The sequence below is a fragment of the Pseudophryne corroboree genome, chromosome 2 (assembly GCF_028390025.1).
Source record: "Pseudophryne corroboree isolate aPseCor3 chromosome 2, aPseCor3.hap2, whole genome shotgun sequence".
Lineage (NCBI taxonomy): Eukaryota > Metazoa > Chordata > Amphibia > Anura > Myobatrachidae > Pseudophryne > Pseudophryne corroboree.
This window is the reverse complement of record NC_086445.1, coordinates 464,608,769-464,630,630: the sequence shown is the minus strand read 5'-3', so window position 1 is coordinate 464,630,630 and position 21,862 is coordinate 464,608,769. Positions and strand designations below refer to the sequence as shown.

Below are 21,862 nucleotides of genomic sequence, written 5' to 3'. Positions count from 1 at the left end.
ACCTTCTACCTGCAAATCTGTGGAACAGCCATGGGTACATCATTTGCTCCCAGCTTTGCCAATTTACTAATGGGCTCATGGGAAGAAGAGTGCATCTACAATAATAATCCATTTTCGAAAAATCTGATCGTCTACAAACGATATATAGATGATATTTTGATCATTTGGGAAGGAGATGAGGAAATATTCAGAAGCTTTTTTCAATTACTCACTACAAACCAATATAATTTGAAGTTTACATACGAGATCAGCAAAGAAAGTGTACATTATCTGGATCTTACCCTCTCGAGTTCCGACTCAAAAGTCATAACCAGTAATCATATAAAAGAAGTAGACACCAACAGCTACCTCCATTTCAAAAGCTGTCATGCTCGGAATTGGAAAACTAACATCCCATACTCTCAGTTTTATCGCATCAAACGCAACTGCAGTAACGAACAGGATTGCAATAACCAACTAACAACATATGCCACCAGATTTAAGGAAAGGAGATATCCAGAACGTGTGATAAATGAAGCATTGAAAAAGACGGCCAACGTACAAAGAACGGATCTATTCAACAAACAAACACAAAAGAAATCTGACAATTTCACTCCATTCATCACTACATTTAGCAATCAAGAACATATCATCAAAAAATCCATCAATAAGCACTGGAATATCTTACTAATGGATCCAATACTAAAAGATATTCTCCCATCAAAACCAGACATTGTATTCCGTAAAACTAGCAGCCTGAAAGACATTTTGGCTCCAAGTCACCTACAAAACAGGAATAAACCCGGAAATAGCACCTTTATTAACTGTAAAGGATGCTATAAATGTGGAAACTGTAATATCTGCAAATATCTTCATCCAAATAGGACAAAATTCGCCAATCACAATAGCACCAAAGAATACAGCATTAAAGACTTCTTAAACTGTAATTCGACCATGGTAATATACCTGCTGGAGTGCACATGTGGATTAAAGTACGTCGGAAAGACGAAAAGAGTCCTGAAGTTACGAATTCAAGAGCATATTAGAAATATCAAGAACAAGATAGACAACCATACCGTTTCCAAACATTTCACAGAAAAACATAAATCAAATCCGGAAGATATTTCATTTAAAGCAATAGAATTGGTAAAACTTGGAGAAAGAGGGGGCGATATCCTAAATAAGTTGTCGAAACGGGAAATGTTCTGGATATATGAACTTAAGACCTTATCCCCGCTAGGATTGAATGAAGCCTTCGAAATTGCCCCTTTTCTTTGATGCTTCATTCCTCACACACCTTTTTATCACCTCTTTATCTCCTTCTTTATTCATTATTCCTTTTGATACATAATTAAGTAAGAAACTGGTTTCCTTGTTATACATATTTTTATTTACATTTAGTCAAGACTTTATGTCATAAGCCATCTTATGGTTTTTTCCAGCTAAATTCTCCATCAGACGATACTAAAAACAAACGTGGGAAGTAGTATAAGACGACTCCAAGCGATGTACAAGACTGACTTTAAGGAACTATGGACATTTGAATGACTAAGAAACAATGAATCCATATGACTGTATCGGCTATTTTCTAAAAAAGAAAAAAGGGTCCAGATTTCATATATATTACATACAAAATCATTAATATTGATTTCTTACTGCACTCAAAATAAATAACACTAATTACGGCACTGTCACTTTAAAATTAAATGCTAATACATTCCAGGGCACTGTCACTTTAAATTACCACCACTTAGGTTATATATATATATATATATATATATATATATATATATAAAAAAAACGCTATGACATTTTGCACTTTAGTAAATTATAATATAAGACTACTTGGTTGAATAATCACTATAGTGGTCTCAACATTAACTACATAATTATCATATGATGCACTTCCTCATTACATGAATGGATATGCGCGTCACAGCGCTAGAATCACTATTCCTATGGCTGGAAGTTAATGGCGGTGCGTTCCACCACATTAACAAACACGTCACTCTCACTAACTAACCCACTTCCGCATATCTCACGGAAGTGACGCCTCTGTCATGGCGGTGCGTGTCACCGCTAATTTTCTTTCTTTCGGAAGTTAATGGCGGTGCGTTCCACCACATTAACAATCACGTCACTCTCACCAACTCACTTCCGCATCTCTCACGGAAGTGACGTCTCTGTCATGGCGGTGCGTGTCACCGCTAATCTTCTTTCTTTCTCTACTAGGCACTATATATTGGATCGCTCTCTGATTTCCATTAGCTTTACCACCCCCCACCCTGCTTCCCTATTCAACTCCTCACACGATAGACATTATCGGTATTTTACTGCACAAGAACTGTATAACGCCGGGCGGAAATGACGCATGCGTTCCACATGCGTTCCACCGCTAATTCTGACGGCAATAGCTGCTACTACACGTTATTTATACCTGTTTTCTCTTTTTTTTCGGTTCTTTCATGCTTTATTCGTATCTTCATCTACTTGTCACTGTTTTGAGTGCAATTTAGAATATCAAAAATGTGTTTTTCCTCCAACAAAATTAATGATAATCACAGGAAGTGATGTCACTACTAATTACCTCCTTTGGGCATAAATAGAGCAAAACTTGCTCAGTGTGGTCATCCCCTTGATGAAGTCCTGTTGCTGACGGACGAAACGCGTTGGGAGTACCTGCAGACATCTCCTTTTATGGACAGATAAGCCTCAAACAATTTTAAATTCTGTACGCATGCATTCCAGTCATTATTATGGACAGATAAGCCTGATATAATTTTTTATTCTGTACGCATGCTATACAGCTATTTTATGTGTATTTTTATGTGATTATGTTATTAAATTCTTTGTATTTTTAATATATACACTGCCCAGGCTGTACATTTATCCTCTTTGGGAATAAGCTAGTTCCCTAACCAGGCCTGTGAAATTAAGCAGTAAAATAATACGTAACATAAATGGTATACACTATGTTAGTTTTCTTCTGTTTTATCTGCATGTTTTTAAGCCACAAAAAGAGTGCTGCTTGAGCCGAGTTCCTATCTACCAGATAAGTGTTTTAAACTGATCCTTATCATCCGTTCCTCTACACCTTCATTCCCCCTAAATTTAATCACCACACTCTTGGGCGCTTGTTTTCACCAATTCTTGTAATATATATATATATATATATATATATATACACATATATATATATACAAGCACACAAAAACGAGGCGGCACTCAGAGTCTTCAAAACGGCAGAAACTTTGTATTAGTGCATATCAACGTTTCGGGGTCTCCCCCTTCATCAGGGGGAGACCCCTAGTCAGTCTGCTGACTAGGAGAAGCCACTCTTCCTGCTGAGGTATATCCACGAAAACGAAATTGTGGCTTATACCGAACTCAGCATTATTGTATTACTGTTTGCCTTACTGAGTTGGCATATTCAATACAAACCTTGCTGTGGAATCAGCTCATTCTTTATTACATCTGTTATTGCAAAGCCTGTTTTACTGATATTGAGCCCCTGATGAAGTCCAGTTGAACGAAACGTGTCGGGTTTCTGGTTCGGATATAAGAACATCGGATATGCAATAATTAAGAAAACCACATTGGACTTACCAATTATCCGCAATATATGGTGTCCATATCTGATGTCTGCATTTTGATTATGTCAGCCATTTGTTATTCACTGTGATTGTTGAATACTTTTATATAAATATACCAAAAAAATATTTTAAAGTGATTTGTGGTCACATTCTGGAAGATATCATTGGGTTCAGCTCCCTTAGACACCACCCTTTTCTCTGCATATATATACATATATATATATATATATACACGTATATATTATATATACATGCGTGTGCTCCGCTCCCTATGTGAAAGATTCTTTCAAATTTACCACCGAATTGTAATTTTCTTTGTAGTAATTGAAGACGTTATGATTTTAATTTGAGATTTTAGGGCCCCATTGTCTTAAGTACCCCGGGCCCCCCGAAGCCTTAATCCAGCTCTGCCTGGAGGTGGGGATATCGAGGAGGCGGCGCTATGCATCCTGGGAACAGTCAAAGCTGGGTTGCCACACTAAGTTCCTTAATAGAACCCTTGTTAATTATGTTGGCCAGTGTGGGTAATCATTGGTGGATCAGCGCGCCCCTCACAATCCTCTTGTGCCGCCATTCCCATCGGTGACCCGCTAACCGGGACGCTTGCGTTGTACTCACCACTCTTCGTTCTTCTGGCTTTGTTAGGAGTGGTGGTGTGCTGCGGGAGGGTACGTTCGCCATGGTGGGGCTTATGAATGACTCCCTCAGGAGCTCAGGGTCCTGTCAGCGGAGACACGGGACCATTAACTCTTTAGGAATTTGGGCCGTTCTCCCCTCTAAGTCCCACGAAGCAGGCATGCTGGTGCCACCCAGCAGTGCCTGTAAAACAACAAACAGTAAAAAAAAATGCAGAAAACTCTACAGGAGCTTCCCTAAGCGTGACTGGCTCCTCCGGGCACATTTTCTAAACTGAGTCTGGTAGGGGGGGCATAGAGGGAGGAGCCAATGCACACTATTGATTTCTTAACGTGCCCAAGACTCCTAGCGGACCCGTCTATACCCCATTGTACTAATGTGGACTCCAGTATCCTATAGGACGTAAGAGAAAATATATAATTACAAATATTCCCACAGGCACATTAGCATATAATTAAATAAAATAGCATATATTAAGCATAGCAGAACAGCAGATGGACATTGCTTTCTTAGGAGGTAATTCAGATCTGATCGCTGGGCTCCCTGAAAATGCTCAGTTGCCAGCCACATACAGCCTTTTCCTGTCAATCACCTTGTAAACGCCCGTGTGACTGGATCCTTCGCACCATCCCGTTGCAGGGTGCCGATCCCCATAGCAGTGGTCCGTTGCGCCGGCACAGACGCATGCGCAGTTCAGATCTGATCGCATGCTATGCGAAAATGCACAGCAGCGATCAGATCTGAATTACCCCCTTAAAGCAAGAGAAATTTAGTTGCGGAATTCTTCCACATACCCAACTAATAAGGAGTTAAACAGAAGCAGAAATGGAAAGCTAGCAGTTATTATTATCTTTTATTTCTCTGACGTCCTAGTGGATGCTGGGACTCCGTCAGGACCATGGGGAATAGCGGCTCCGCAGGAGACAGGGCACAAAAGTAAAAGCTTTATGATCAGGTGGTGTGCACTGGCTCCTCCCCCTATGACCCTCCTCCAAGCCTCAGTTAGGTTTTTGTGCCCGGCCGAGAAGGGTGCAATCTAGGTGGCTCTCCTAAAGAGCTGCTTAGAGTAAAAGTTTTGATAGTTTTCTTATTTTCAGCGAGTCCTGCTGGCAACAGGCTCACTGCAACGAGGGACTTAGGGGAGAAGAAGTGAACTCACCTGCGTGCAGGATGGATTTGCTTCTTAGGCTACTGGACACTAGCTCCAGAGGGACGATCACAGGTACAGCCTGGATGGGTCACCGGAGCCGCGCCGCCGACCCCCTTGCAGATGCCGAAGTAAGAAGAGGTCCAGAAACCGGCGGCTGAAGTCTTTTCAGTCTTCATGAGGTAGCGCACAGCACTGCAGCTGTGCGCCATTGCTCTCAGCACACTTCACACCAACGGTCACTGAGGGTGCAGGGCGCTGGGGGGGGCGCCCTGGGCAGCAATGTTAATACCTTTTCTGGCTAAAAAGAATACATCACATATAGTCCCTGAGGCTATATGGATGTATTTCACCCCTGCCAGGTCTCAGAAAAACCGGGAGAAGAGCCCGCCGGAATAGGGGGCGGGGCCTATCTCCTCAGCACACAGCGCCATTTTCCCTCACAGAACTGCTGGTGGGAAGGCTCCCAGGCTCTCCCCTGCACTGCACTACAGAAACAGGGTTAAAACAGAGAGGGGGGGGCACTTATTTGGCGATATGATTATATATTAAGATGCTATAAGGGAAAACACTTATATAAAGGTTGTCCCTGTATAATTATAGCGTTTTGGTGTGTGCTGGCAAACTCTCCCTCTGTCTCCCCAAAGGGCTAGTGGGGTCCTGTCCTCTATCAGAGCATTCCCTGTGTGTGTGCGTGTGTCGGTACGTGTGTGTCGACATGTATGAGGACGATGTTGGTGAGGAGGCGGAGCAATTGCCTGTAATGGTGATGTCACTCTCTAGGGAGTCGACACCGGAATGGATGGCTTATTTAAGGAATTACGTGATAATGTCAACACGCTTCAAGGTCGGTTGACGACATGAGACGGCCGGCAAACAAATTAGTACCTGTCCAGGCGTCTCAAACACCGTCAGGGGCTTTAAAACGCCCATTTACCTCAGTCGGTCGACATAGACACAGACACGGACACTGACTCCAGTGTCGACGGTGAAGAAACAAACGTATTTTCCTTTAGGGCCACACGTTACATGTTAAGGGCAATGAAGGAGGTGTTACATATTTCTGATACTACAAGTACCACAAAAAAGGGTATTATGTGGGTGTGAAAAAACTACATGTAGTTTTTCCTGAATCAGATAAATTAAATTAAGTGTGTGATGATGCGTGGGTTTCCCCCGATAGAAAATTATTGGCGGTATACCCTTTCCCGCCAGAAGTTAGGGCGCGTTGGGAAACACCCCTTAGGGTGGATAAGGCGCTCACACGCTTATCAAAACAAGTGGCGTTACCGTCTCCAGATACGGCCGCCCTCAAGGAGCCAGCTGATAGGAGGCTGGAAAATATCCTAAAAAGTATATAAAAAACATACTGGTGTTATACTGCGACCAGCTATCGCCTCAGCCTGGATGTGCAGCGCTGGGGTGGCTTGGTCGGATTCCCTGACTGAAAATATTGATACCCTTGACAGGGACAGTATTTTATTGACTATAGAGCACAGAGAGATATTTGCACTCTGGCATCAAGAGTAAGTGCGATGTCCATATCTGCTAGAAGATGTTTATAGACACGACAGTGGTCAGGTGATGCAGATTCCAAACGGCACATGGAAGTATTGCCGTATAAAGGGGAGGAGTTATTTGGGGTCGGTCCATCGGACCTGGTGGCCACGGCAACAGCTGGAAAATCCACCTTTTTTACCCTAAGTCACATCTCAGCAGAAAAAGACACCGTCTTTTCAGCCTCAGTCCTTTCGTCCCCATAAGGGCAAGCGGGCAAAAGGCCAGTCATATCTGCCCAGGGATAGAGGAAAGGGAAGAAGACTGCAGCAGGCAGCCCATTCCCAGGAACAGAAGCCCTCCACCGCTTCTGCCAAGTCCTCAGCATGACGCTGGGGCCGTACAGGACCCCTGGATCCTACAAGTAGTATCCCAGGGGTACAGATTGGAAATTCGAGACGTCTCCCCCTCGCAGGTTCCTGAAGTCTGCTTTACCAACGTCTCCCTCCGACAGGGAGGCAGTATTGGAAACAATTCACAAGCTGTATTCCCAGCAGGTGATAATCAAAGTACTCCTCCTACAACAAGGAAAGGGGTATTATTCCACACTATATTGTGGTACTGAAGCCAGACGGCTCGGTGAGACCTATTCTAAATCTGAAATATTTGAACACTTACATACAAAGGTTCAAATCAAGATGGAGTCACTCAGAGCAGTGATAGCGAACCAGGAAGAAGGGGACTATATGGTGTCCCGGGACATCAGGGATGCTTCCTCCATGTCCCAATTTGCCCTTCTCACCAAGGGTACCTCAGGTTCGTGGTACAGAACTGTCACTATCAGTTTCAGACGATGCCGGTTGGATTGTCCACGGCACCCCGGGTCTTTACCAAGGTAATGGCCGAAATGATGATTCTTCTTCAAAGAAAATGGACGATATCCTGATAAGGGCAAGGTCCAGAGAACAGTTGGAGGTCGGAGTAGCACTATCTCAAGTAGTTCTACGACAGCATGGGTGGATTCTAAATATTCCAAAACCGCAGCTGTTTCCGACGACAATTTGCTGTTACTAGGGATGATTCTGGACACAGTCCAGAAAAGGGTGTTTCTCCCGGAGAAGAAAGCAAGGGAGTTATCCGAGCTAGTCAGGAACCTCCTAAAACCAGGAAAAGTGTCAGTGCATCATTGCACAAGGGTCCTGGGAAAAATGGTGGCTTCTTACGAAGCGATTCCATTCGGCAGATTTAACGCAAGAACTTTTCAGTGGGATCTGCTGGAAAAATGGTCCGGATCGCATCTTCAGATGCATCAGCGGATAACCCTGTCTCCAAGGACAAGGGTGTTTCTTCTGCGGTGGCTGCAGAGTGCTCATCTACTAAAGGGCCGCAGATTCGGCATTCAGGACTGGGTCCTGGTGACCACGGATGCCAGCCGGAGAGGCTGGGGAGCAGTCACACAAGGAAAAAATTTCCAGGGAGTGTGATCAAGTCTGGAGACTTCTCTCCACATAAAACAATGCTCTAAGCTTAGCAAGACCTCTGCTTCAAGGTCAGCCGGTATTGATCCAGTGGGACAACATCACGGCAGTCGCCCACGTAAACAGACAGGGCAGCACAAGAAGCAGGAGGGAAATGGCAGAAACTGCAAAGATTCTTCGCTGGGCGGAAAATCATGGGATAGCACTGTCAGCAGTGTTCATTCCGGGAGTGGACAACTGGGAAGCAGACTTCCTCAGCAGGCACGACCTCCACCCGGGAGAGTGGGGACTTCATCGGGAAGTCTTCCACATGATTGTGAACCGTTGGGAAAGACCAAAGGTGGACATGATGGCGTCCCGCCTGAACAAAAAACTGGACAGGTATTGCGCCAGGTCAAGAGACCCTCAGGCAATAGCTGTGGACGTTCTGGTAACACAGTGGGTGTACCAGTCGGTGTATGTGTTCCCTCCTCTGCTTCTCATACCCAAGGTACTGAGAATTATAAGACGTAGAGGAGTAAGAACTATACTCGTGGCTCCGGATTGGCCAAGAAGGACTTGGTACCCGGAACTTCAAGAAATGCTCACAGAGGACTCATGGCCTCTGCCGCTAAGAAGGGACTTGCTTCAGCAAGTACCATGTCTGTTCCAAGACTTACCGCGGCTGCGTTTGACGGCATGGCGGTGGAACGCCGGATCCTAAGGGAAAAAGGCATTCCGGAAGAGGTCATTCCTACCCTGGTCAAAGCCAGGAAGGAGGTGACCGCACAACGTTATCACCACATGTGGCGAAAATATGTTGCGTGGTGTGAGGCCAGGAAGGCCCCACGAAGAAATTTCAACTCGGTCGATTCCTGCATTTCCTGCAAACAGGAGTGTCTATGGGCCTCAAATTGGGGTCCATTAAGGTTCAAATTTCGGCCCTGTCAATTTTCTTCCAGAAAGAATTGGCTTCACTTCCTGAAGTCCAGAAGTTTGTCAAGGGAGTACTGCATATACAACCCCCTTTTGTGCCTCCAGTGGCACTGTGGGATCTCAACGTAGTTCTGGGATTCCTCAAATCACATTTTAAACCGCTCAAATCTGTGGATTTGAAATATCTCACATGAAAAGTGACCATGCGGTTGGCCCTGGCCTCGGCCAGGCGAGTGTCAGAATTGGTGGCTTTGTCTCACAAAAGCCCATATCTGATTGTCCATTCGGACAGGGCAGAGCTGCGGACTCGTCCCCAGTTTCTCCCTAAGGTGGTGTCAGCGTTTCACCTGAACCAGTTTATTGTGGTACCTGCGGCTATTAGGGACTTGGAGGACTCCAAGTTGCTAGATGTTGTCAGGGCCCTGAAAATATAGGTTTCCAGGACGGCTGGAGTCAGGAAAACTGACTTGCTGTTATCCTGTATGCACCCAACAAACTGGGTGCTCTTGCTTCTAAGCAGACGATTGCTAGTTGGATGTGTAGTACAATTCAGCTTGCACATTCTGTGGCAGGCCTGCCACAGCCAAAATATGTAAATGCCCATTTCACAAGGAAGGTGGGCTCATCTTGGGCGGCTGCCCGAGGGGTCTCGGCTTTAAAACTTTGCCGAGCTGCTACTTGGTCAGGAGCAAACACGTTTGCAAAATTCTACAAATTTGATACCCTGGCTGAGGAGGACCTGGAGTTCTCTCATTCGGTGCTGCAGAGTCATCCGCACTCTCCCGCCCGTTTGGGAGCTTTGGTATAATCCCCATGGTCCTGACGGAGTCCCAGCATCCACTAGGACGTCAGAGAAAATAAGAATTTACTTACCGATAATTCTATTTCTCGTAGTCCGTAGTGGATGCTGGGCGCCCATCCCAAGTGCGGATTGTCTGCAATACTTGTACATAGTTATTGTTACAAAAATCGGGTTATTATTGTTGTGAGCCATCTTTTCAGAGGCTCCGCTGTTATCATGCTGTTAACTGGGTTCAGATCACAGGTTGTACAGTGTGATTGGTGTGGCTGGTATGAGTCTTACCCGGGATTCAAAATCCTTCCTTATTGTGTACGCTCGTCCGGGCACAGTATCCTAACTGAGGCTTGGAGGAGGGTCATAGGGGGAGGAGCCAGTGCACACCACCTGATCCTAAAGCTTTTACTTTTGTGCCCTGTCTCCTGCGGAGCCGCTATTCCCCATGGTCCTGACGGAGTCCCAGCATCCACTACGGACTACGAGAAATAGAATTATCGGTAAGTAAATTCTTATTTTATTTGGCGCCACAAGGGATCCGCAGCCACATTTACAGAGTAAATACACCATACTTGCCTACTTTTGAAAAGTAGTTTCAGGGAGATTATAAATTGCGTGCCATTGAGGGGGCGTGTCACATTCCACCCAAGGGGCGTGTTTATCTCCACCTATGGGCGTATCTATTGTCACTCGAGGGTGTGTCCTGCAGTGTCAGATGAAAACTAAAGTACAAAGCGCAGGACATGGTACACACTGACATCACAGCTACATTACACAGCAGAGATACATAATGACATCACACCTACGTAGCACATACAGTAAATGTGACACACATACACGTGTCAGACATTAATACGGCCCAAGTGACTACTTTAAAGTTCAAGCTTTGATATTCTTACATTTGTTTTTTTAACAGGCCACCTTGGGGGGAGAGGAGGCCACTGCTTCCACTCCCGCCACGGCCGAGAAACAGCCTCGCCTAGTGTGCTAGCACTACTGTGCTACTCACAACCCCATGGCGGTGCCAGTGGCTGGCCTTTAAACAACTCCCCTAGAGGCCCCGCCTGCAGACAGTGGGAATCCGGGAGCTGCAAGTCAATTTGCAGGACAGCGGGCAAAAACTTTGACTCTCCTGCATGACAAGTCTGCTCTAAATATGTGTTAATGTTAAATCCATTCAGTTGCTCAGCAGCACTTCCCACCAATATCCCCCAAAATCAGCAGATCGGGACCCCGGGGAGCCTATATTACACTGAGCGCAAGCCCAGCACCCTGACAGCTGCTGGGCAGCCCACAGCCTCCGTCTCTGTGCAATGAATGGACGCCACACTCATGCGCACGGTATCCATTCACCTTCACCCCGTCACCAGCATAGCAGGGCAGACACCAGCGGAGACTGCACATGCCCTGTCCCGCAACTTTCTGACCATCCGCAGGATGCTGGGGTTGGGAGGTATGGGCTCTCCCATTGCTGTTAACGGGTCCCCGGTCAGATGACCCGGGTTATGCGTTTACACTGCCCCTCAACATGGGTCCTACCCATGTTCAACCCTGTTCGTCTCCGGGGTTGGATTTACGGGTCACTTGAACCGGGTTATTTTTTGAGGGGGGCTGTTTACACTGAGGCCCGACCCAGGCTGATCTGGCAATAACCCTGGATTTCAAGTCGGTGTAAAAGGGGTATAACACCGGGTGTGGTTCGTTTTATCGACAGTGTCTAGGTCGACAATGTTTAGGTCGACCACTATAGGTCGACAGTCACTAGGTCGACATGGATGGAAGGTCGACATGGTTTCTAGGTCGACATGTGCTAGGTCGACAGGTCTAAAGGTCGACATGAGGATTTTTATTTTTTTTGGTGTCGTTTTCTTCGTAAAGTGACCGGGATCCCAAATTAGTGCACCGCGTCCCCTCGCATGGCTCGCTTCGCTCACCATGCTTCGGGCATGGTGCCTTCGCTCCGCTACCGCTTCGCTCGGCACACTTTACCGTTACAATCGTACTCCACATGGATCGTTAAGTATGAAAAAATCCCCCCAAAAATTGAAAAACTCATGTCGACCTTTAGACCTGTCGACCTAGCACATGTCGACCTAGAAACCCTGTCGACCTTCCATCCATGTCGACCTAGTGACTGTCGACCTATAGTGGTCGACCTAATCATTGTCGACCTAGACACTGTCGATCTTCAGACCGGATCCCATAACACCGTGCTGTTCAATAGTTTGCAGGATTGACATTACTCAGTAGGGTGCTGGTATTGTTTTTTTGTTTTTTTTTGTTAATGTCCGTATTTGTAATAAATAATAAAATGTTGGCATTTATAAGAAATAATAGTTCAACATCGCATCTGCAGTTTGCCGTGAACAGGGGGTAGGAGAGATTGGAGTTGTTTGGAGAAAGAATAAGCAGGAAAGGGGGACCTGTTTGTTTGTATGTGTGCAGTGGGGGGGGGGGGGGGGGGGGGGTTTCCAGGGGTGCCGTGGATGGCTGAGAAGGATGTAAGGAGAGAGAGATAGAGCAGGAGGTGTGTGTGTGTGTGTGTGGTGGGGGGTTTGGAGTTGTGAGGAGACTGAGCGAACAGGAGATGGGAATCTGTGTGGGGGAAAGGGGGTCAGGGTGACGCAGATGGGGAAGGGGGGAGTTTGGAGCGGTTTGGGGAAAGAGCGAGCAGGAGAGGGGAACCTGTGTGGATGAGAAGGGGGTCGGGGGTGCTGTGGATTGGGAAGGGGGGGAGTTTGGAGCTGTGAGGAGAGCGAGCAGAAGAGGGGAATCTGTGTGGATGAGAAGGGGTCGGGGGTGCTGTGGATTGGGAAGGGGGGGAGTTTGGAGCTGTGAGGAGAGCGAGCAGAAGAGGGGAATCTGCGTGGGGGTAGGGGTGCTGTGGATTGGGAAGGGGGGGAGTTTGGAGCTGTGAGGAGAGCGAGCAGAAGAGGGGGATCTGTGTGGGGGTAGGGGTGCTGCGGATGGGAAAGGGAGGGGGGTGGGGTTTGGGGCTGTGAGGTGAGAAGGAGTAAGCCTAAGCAAACAAGCCTCTGACAGGGGACTAGGTTGTAATAGGGGCAGGTTCTCTCATGCCTACCCCAGTGGCGAACGCAGGATTTTTCTTGGGGGTGGGGGTTCCATATGATTACATATATACAGTACATCATGCATGCATACACACACACCTATACATACATACAGACATACACATATACACACACCTCCCACTCACCAAGCAGAAGGATCAGCTGCAGTCAGGACAAGGCCCCATTCTATTAGGCTCCGCCCCCAAAAATGCCGTGATTCGCGGGTCTTCCGTGGCTATGCTAGCAGCTGTGACTAGATGCTGGGACCTGGAGGAGCTCGCACAGACGCCTCCAAACTGCAGCCTTCTGATAGGTGTCAGTGTCACTGTCCACAAGCTATTCTGTAAGCATGGTGAGTGACATGCTGCTGGGGGCGGGGGCACAAACAGCTTTAGGTTCCACAGTCCTACTACCGGCTCCCCGTTCAGGCCCCGCCCCCATTCATTCCGAGATCGCTCATGTGCAGTCCGTTTTCTGAGGGGGAGGAAGGGTGCAGTGGGAATCCGGGAGCTGCCGTTTAATATGCGGGGCAGCGGGGGACTCAAGCAAAATACGGGAGCCTCCCGCAAATTGCGTGAGGGTAGGCAAGTCTGATTTCATATCTATCGGGTTTCATAAACGTGTCTCTTTGTAATACGCTGAAAGATTGTGGTCCTCCTTTCCCTTTTTTATATTGCGTTCAAACTTCGTAGTTGTTATGATAAGGCCCTGCAAGAAAAAGATTGTATGCTGCTGCAGTACAGGGACAAACTGTCAGCCTGTTTTCGAGCTGGACGCTGTCCTGGACACTGCTGTGTCTTCGATCTCAATGTATATGAGAAAATACGCTAATACAGCAGGAGCCGTCTTTATTAACAAGACTTCCCAGATTTGCTGCCTGCATCCGAAGATGCAGCATTGGATCGGATCAACATTGCACACATTGCAACAACCTTAGAACATCTGAGCAACTCTAAGGTCGCTCAGAATGACCACTACAACTATCGTATCAAAGCCAGTGAATATGCGTTGGAAGATGCCGTCTCTGGCTTTGGCACAACTCCAGGTTAAGCGTTGGAGGGACCTGGGGTATTTAGAACAAGGGAGTGCTATGAAGGGGTCGGGGAAGGGGCGATGGAGCATGGGGTGTATATTAGATTATGTATAATACATTTAAATTAATGGTGTATATTAGATTTAAACTAATAATAGTTTTATAATGCTTGGGTATTGTTTTTAGCTCCACATAATTGACAGATAACTATTTTATAAGTTTTCTTGCAGTGGAACAAAGATAACTTAAATAACCTTAAAATACACATAGAAAAAGAAAATATATAGTCTATCTTGTCGGATGATACTTACATACTGGGACAGGACTCAGGTTACACGGGGCACAGACACATCAATCTAGCCTGCTGTGTATTAGGGGAGTGGGAAGGGGGGAGAAGCTGGAATCCCTGGGACACTTACATCCGTCTACCCCCTCATATCTCTCCTCTGATCAGGAAGCTCCATTGGCAGCTCATGAAACCTGAAACTCCAGTGTCTCTGCTCTCCTACTCTACACAGGTGTGATTCAGTAGATAAACATTAAAAAGATACAGTCAAAAGGTCGACAGTCAGAAAGGTCTACAGGGTCAAAAAGTCGACAGGGTCAAAAAGTCAACACAAGAAAAAAATTTGGTTGTTATTTTGTGTATTTCAAAAAAAATTACCCAAATTTGTTGAAATGCATTAGCTCGCCACGGTTCGGGCTCGGTGACTCGCTTTGCTCGCCAGAAGGTTACTAATGGTAATAGTTTGTGACATGGATAGTAAATGCAGCAAAAGTTGTAAAAACTTGAAAACCCCCTAAAAAACCATGTGTTGACCATATGTCATCCTTTTGACCTGGTCGACCTTTTGACACTGTCGACCTTATGGTGTCGACATTTTGACTGTCGACCTTCTGAATGTCTATCAACCACCTTTCCTCTACACTGCACACTCTGCTGCTCTGCACTACATGGCGGTCACCAGTGCCGTAACTAGGTGTGTGCTAGCGGTGCGTTGCACACAGCGCATCTGCACTGTGGGCGCATCCGCTGGCACAAACATAGGGCTGCCCGCACCAGTAGCGGATTTACCGCAAAGTAATTTAAGCAGGTGCTGCCAGGGGTGTTTGTTGCTGCCTGCGGTTAGGTGCCGGCATCCTCTCCCCTGCATCCTCCCATATATACCTGCCGCATAAGTCTCCCCTCCCCAGCTTCAAGAGTCAGACCCCTGGCCCTACACCCGGAAGCAGCGCGGACTGCTGCATACCACGCTGTCTGGAGATGCGGAGCACACAATCAAGCACCCCGCTGATGATCTGATCGTATGCACTAAACCCCCGAACTCGCTGGCAGTGGCGCAGGGAAGGAGGGGGGGGGGGTCTGAGTACCCAGAATCCTCCCCCCTTGCCAGGCCGATCCATCGCAACAGTGCAGATTATTTATTTATTTATTTGTTTTGTCAGCTCCTCATAGTGTTTGCCGAGCAGTTCAGAAGGGACTAGACAGTCCCAACGAACCTTTGCGTGGCACTCACATACAGCACACACAGTGCCCTCTTCGGCATGAGTGAGTCCCTCCTTACTCTGGACAGCACAGCGGCCACTAATACAAAACTCAGGTCAGGGGCAAGCTTTCTTTCTTTCATGCATGGGTGTAGGGCTGGCAGAGTGTGTGTGTTGGGGAAGGGATAAAGCAGCAGCAGTCTGCAGTCAGAGAGAGTGTGTGTGAGGAAACTGTGTGAAGTCAGAAACTGGGAATGCTTGTGTTAGAATATTATAAGTGTGAGTAGAAGGGAAGTGGGGAGGGGGACAGTCTACAGTCAGTGTTTGTGTGTGTGTGACTGTGTGTAATCTGCAGTCTGAGTGTGTGTGTGTGTGTGTGTGTGTGTGTGTGTGTGTTTGTGTAATCTGCAGTCTGAGTGTGTGTGGGGAGTCGGGCAGTCTGCAGGCTGAGTGTGTATGCATTCTGCTGTTAGTGTGTGTGGGTGGAGACACTCCACAATCAAGAGGGTGTGTATTCTGCAGTCCAAGTGTGTGTGTGTGTGTGTGTGTGTGTGTGTGTGTGTGTGTGTGTGATCTATATTCCGAGTGTCTGTGAGTGTGTGGGGAGGAACCAGTCTGTAGTCCGAGTGTGTTTCTAATATTCAATCCGAGGGTATGTAGGGAGAGGAGGCAGCCTGATTGTGTGTGTTTAATCCATCATCCGAGTGTGTGTTGGCGGTAAGGGGGCAGTCTGAAATTCATTTTGAGATTATACCTAAACTATGCTACATTATACATTGTAAAAATATATCTGTGTGAGAAGCATGTTGGTTGTCATTTTATATGTAACCCTTGGTTACGTACTAATATTATGTTAAAACACAGCTAAACTATTAACACTCAATGCCTCCACCCAAGCTTAACTCAGATGTTATATATTATTATTTATTAGGCTGGCTTGGGGCAGCTGGTAATATTTCTATTTAATAGATAATAGTTACACTCTACTCACTGATTTCTTGTGTCTAAACAAAAGTGATAAATTTAATAGTTATAGTTGTATAATATTACAAAGATTGTAATATAACAAGAAAATACAAATTGGTAAGTTACACGTTCCCCTCTAATCCTACCCTCAAGGCCTATACAGTTTCACCTGCATGCAATACAAAAAATTACCTTTTGGTAGCTACCGGATATGCCTAGGCAAATATAAAAATATTCCTAGGTGTACACCTGGGTTGCAATACTAACTGTCATGCATGACACACTTTACATATATTATACATGAATTTGTCATAATAGTGACATAGGAAAAAATGTATACTTTATATATTACTTTAAAATTAAATATAGTATTAATCAAATGAGTACTCTAGAAATTATGTATACATTCACTTTCTGGCAGTTTGTAATATCTCTTATGCAAAAGTGACTATAATGACGTATCCTGAATGCCTTGTGTTATAGGCCCTACACACTGGCCGATTTTTTGAAAGATATGAACGATCTCGTTCATAAATGAACGAGAACTCGTTCATATCTTTCAGTGTGGAGGCTCCAGCGATGAACGATGCGCGGTCCCGCGCTCGTTCATCGCTGGTCCCCCGTCGGCTGTGCATGCAGGCCAATATGGACGATCTCGTCCATATTTGCCTGCAGTTCTATGGAGCCGCGTGACGGGGGGAGTGAAGAAACTTCACTCCCCCCGTCACTGCCCCCCCCCCCCCCCCCCCCCCCGCCGCCGGGTCGCTCGTCGGCCGTATCCGCCGTCGGGCAGCTCGGCGGCGGGTCTGCCAGTGTGTAGGGCCCCTTACTTTAAGCTGAATCAGTATCTGTGCTGAGTCTTTTTCCAAGTTTTGATGAAGAATAAAATGTTGACTGAATTCCTATTATATATACATATATGTTAGATGAATATCTTGCTTTCTGCTGTCTGGGAGGTTTCCACTGGGTAAAATTACTTTCACTTTGCCTGACAGTTCGTGTTTCACTATTGTATCCTTTTCCTTTGTATCCAGTCTATATAAACAGTCCGGCAGTGATCCCAGAACTTAAAGTTACTTTGTTTAACCAGACTGTCTTGAAGTCAGATATTTCAGCACTTGTGATGAAATATACCATACAGGCAGTTCATATCTTTCCTTGCACTATAATTAGTTAGTTATTTTACTACCACTGATAAGAGTCAATGTCCCTTGTGGATAAGTGTCTATAAGTGCAACAGGTGAGTGCAAGAGTTTGTTGTTTCTCACCACTCCTCGATTAGTTGTGCTGTGCTCCTTGACCTCTCTGTCCTTGGGTCCTGTCATACGTAGGGCTGTACTGGAATTACTGCTTTCTCTCCCTCAACTTCTTTCATACAGCTTGGTACCTCAGCTGCCCGGCTCAGCTACACTCACAGTCTGTAGCAAACTCACTCTCCTGGGCATTACATCAAAGAGTGCTCCGCACACCTGTCCAATGTTTGCAGCTGGTGTTAGCAGGAGGCAGAAACACTCTCAATGTGCCAAGCTCTTATGTGTATAAGAGGGGCAGCGCCATCAGCCTACCTACTACCCACTGTTTACAGCTCAAACAACAGCGGCAGCAGTTATAGCATATGGAACGCTCTATAACCCCCTAGGCAAACATCAATAAGTGGCCATTTCAGCCTTCTCCCTCTGCTCACTCGTGTTTACAGCTTAGATGAGTGATAGCAACGGAGAGACTTCAACAGCACCACCCATCAATGTGCCCTACACTGGCTTTATTCGGTGCTGGCCTCAGTCATGGAGCTGTCCTCCGCCAATATTACAGCTCTATGGCGGAGGGGAAGCACCCAAGTACTGTGCGCTGACCGAGGGAACTGCAGGCTGCTCTATAGCGGAGGGGACCCACTTTTATCCCCCTCACCATGAAGCTCGCGCTGACCGGCAGGCTCCTATTGGTCCTCTTTTCTCCCTGCTGCCAATCAGCGCGTAGCCTCCTCCAGCGGCTCGCGGTCCGGGTAGCGGCTCGAGGGACCCCGTCCTTCCCGCCCTGCAGGCTATCACTATAGCGGCTCGCGATGCACACAGAGCACCCGCTTTGCCGCCCTGCAGGGTATTACTTCTGTCTCGCGGTCAGCGCGAGACAGCTGCCTTGCCGCCATAAACTCACCATCTAAACTGCATGAGGGAAACACACTCCTCAAGCAGTATAAGTGATCTCCAATGACAGCTATATACCTTTGTTAACAGTATAATACACAGCTCTTGCAATATTCTCCTAAACAACCCCTACATAACTGCACATATACATTATTTACATACAAATATATATATATATATATTTCTCTAACGTCCTAAGTGGATGCTGGGGACTCCGTAAGGACCATGGGGAATAGCGGCTCCGCAGGAGACTGGGCACATCTAAAGAAAGCTTTAGGACTATCTGGTGTGCACTGGCTCCTCCCCCTATGACCCTCCTCCAAGCCTCAGTTAGATCTCTGTGCCCGAACGAGAAGGGTGCACACTAGGGGCTCTCCTGAGCTTCTTAGTGAAAGTTTTAGTTTAGGTTTTTTATTTTCAGTGAGACCTGCTGGCAACAGGCTCACTGCATCGAGGGACTAAGGGGAGAAGAAGCGAACTCACCTGCGTGCAGAGTGGATTGGGCTTCTTAGGCTACTGGACATTAGCTCCAGAGGGACGATCACAGGCCCAGCCATGGATAGGTCCCAGAGCCGCGCCGCCGGCCCCCTTACAGAGCCAGAAGACAGAAGAGGTCCGGAAAATCGGCGGCAGAAGACATCCTGTCTTCACCAAGGTAGCGCACAGCACTGCAGCTGTGCGCCATTGCTCCTCAGCACACTTCACACTTCGGTCACTGAGGGTGCAGGGCGCTAGGGGGGGGCGCCCTGAGCAGCAATAAAAACACCTTGGCTGGCGAAAATACATCACATATAGCCCCCAGGGCTATATGGATGAATTTTAACCCCTGCCAGAATCCATAAAAAAGCAGGAGAAAAGTCCGCGAAAAAGGGGCGGAGCCTATCTCCTCAGCACACTGGCGCCATTTTCCCTCACAGCTCCGTTGGAGGGAAGCTCCCCTGGCTCTCCCCTGCAGTCACTACACTACAGAAAGGGTTAAAAAAGAGAGGGGGGCACTAATTAGGCGCAGTATTAACAATACAGCAGCTATAAGGGGAAAAACACTTATATAAGGTTATCCCTGTATATATATAGCGCTTTGGTGTGTGCTGGCAAACTCTCCCTCTGTCTCCCCAAAGGGCTAGTGGGGTCCTGTCCTCTATCAGAGCATTCCCTGTGTGTGTGCTGTATGTCGGTACGTTTGTGTCGACATGTATGAGGAGAAAAATGATGTGGAGACGGAGCAGATTGCCTGTAATAGTGATGTCACCCCCTAGGGGGTCGACACCTGAGTGGATGAACTGTTGGAAGGAATTACGTGACAGTGTCAGCTCTGTATAAAAGACAGTGGTTGACATGAGACAGCCGGCTACTCAGCTTGTGCCTGTCCAGACGTCTCATAGGCCGTCAGGGGCTCTAAAGCGCCCGTTACCTCAGATGGCAGATATAGACGCCGACACGGATACTGACTCCAGTGTCGACGGTGAAGAGACAAATGTGACTTCCAGTAGGGCCACACGTTACATGATTGAGGCAATGAAAAATGTTTTACACATTTCTGATAATACGAGTACAACCAAAAAGGGGTATTATGTTCGGTGAGGAAAAACTACCTGTAGTTTTCCTGAATCTGAGAAATTAAATGAGGTGTGTGATGATGCGTGGTTTTCCCCCGATAACAACTGATAATTTCTAAAATGTTATTGGCATTATATCCTTTCCCGCCAGAGGTTAGGGTGCGTTGGGAAACACCCCCTAGGGTGGATAAAGCGCTCACACGCTTGTAAGGGCTCTACCCTCTCCTGAGATGGCCGCCCTTAAGGATCCTGCTGATAGAAAGCAGGAGGGTATCCTAAAATGTATTTACACACATACTGGTGTTATACTGCGACCAGCAATCGCCTCAGCCTGGATGTGCAGTGCTGGGTTGGCGTGGTCGGATTCCCTGACTGAAAATATTGATACCCTAGATAGGGACAGTATATTTTTGCCTATAGAGCATTTAAAAGATGCATTTCTATATATGCGTGATGCACAGCGGAATATTTGCCGACTGGCATCAAGTCTAAGTGCGTTGTCCATTTCTACCAGTAGAGGGTTATGGACACGTCAGTGGTCAGGTGATGCGTATTCCAAACGGCATTTGGAAGTATTGCCTTAATAAGGGGAGGAGTTATTTGGGGTCGGTCTTTCAGACCTGGTGGCCACGGCAACAGCTGGGAAATCCACGTTTGTACCCCAGGTCGCCTCTCAACATGAGAAGACGCCGTATTATCAGGCGCAGTCTTTTCGTGGACAAGCGGGCAAAATGTTCCTCATTTCTGCCCCGTGACAGAGGGAGAGGAAAAAGGCTGCAGAAATCAGCCAGTTCCCAGGAACAGAAACCCTCTCCCGCCTCTGCCAAGCCCTCAGTATGACGCTGGGGCTTTACAAGCAGAATCAGGCACGGTGGGGGGCCCGTCTCAATGAATTTCAGCGCGCAGTGGGCTCACTCGCAAGTAGACCCCTGGATCCTTCAGGTGATATCTCAGGGGTACAAATTAGAATTCGAGACGTCTCCCCCTCGCCGTTTTCCTAAAGTCGGCTTTACCGATGTCTCCTTCTGACAGGGAGACAGTTTTGGAAGCCATTCACAAGCTGTATTCCCAGCAGGTGATAATCAAGGTACCCCTCCTGCAACAGGGAACGGGGTATTATTCCACACTGTTGTGGTACCGAAGCCGGACGGCTCGGTGAGACCGATTCTAAATCTAAAATCTTTGAACACTTACATACAGAGGTTCAAATTCAAGATTGAGTCACTCAGAGCAGTGATTGCGAACCTGGAAGAAGGGGACTACATGATGTCTCGGGACATCAAGGATGCTTACCTTCATGTCAAAATTTACCCTTCTCACCAAGGGTACCTCAGGTTTATGGTACAGAACTGTCACTATCAGTTCAGACGCTGCCGTATGGATGGTCCACGGCACCCCGGGTCTTTACCAAGGTAATGGCCGAAATGATGATATTCCTTCGAAGGAAGGGAATTTTAGTTATCCCTTACTTGGACGATTCCCTGATAAGGGTAAGATCCAGGGAACAGTTGGAGGTCGGTGTAGCACTATCTCAGGTAGTGTTGCGGCAGCACGATTGGATTCTCA

At 46.9% G+C, this 21,862-nt stretch overlaps 1 protein-coding gene across 2 annotated transcripts in view; it reads left to right on the top strand.

Annotated features, from left to right (window-relative positions):
* Positions 1-13,545: 13,545 nt before the first annotated feature.
* Positions 13,546-21,862, top strand: part of LOC135028586 (cytochrome b-245 heavy chain) — a 270,381-nt gene continuing 262,064 nt past the window's right edge. Inside the window, exon 1 of one of the 2 annotated variants that reach the window (XM_063953788.1) lies at positions 13,546-13,692. The gene's annotated coding sequence lies outside the window, so the exon portion shown is untranslated. The remainder of the gene's footprint in view (positions 13,693-21,862) is intronic. The other variant, XM_063953789.1, reaches the window with a different exon arrangement.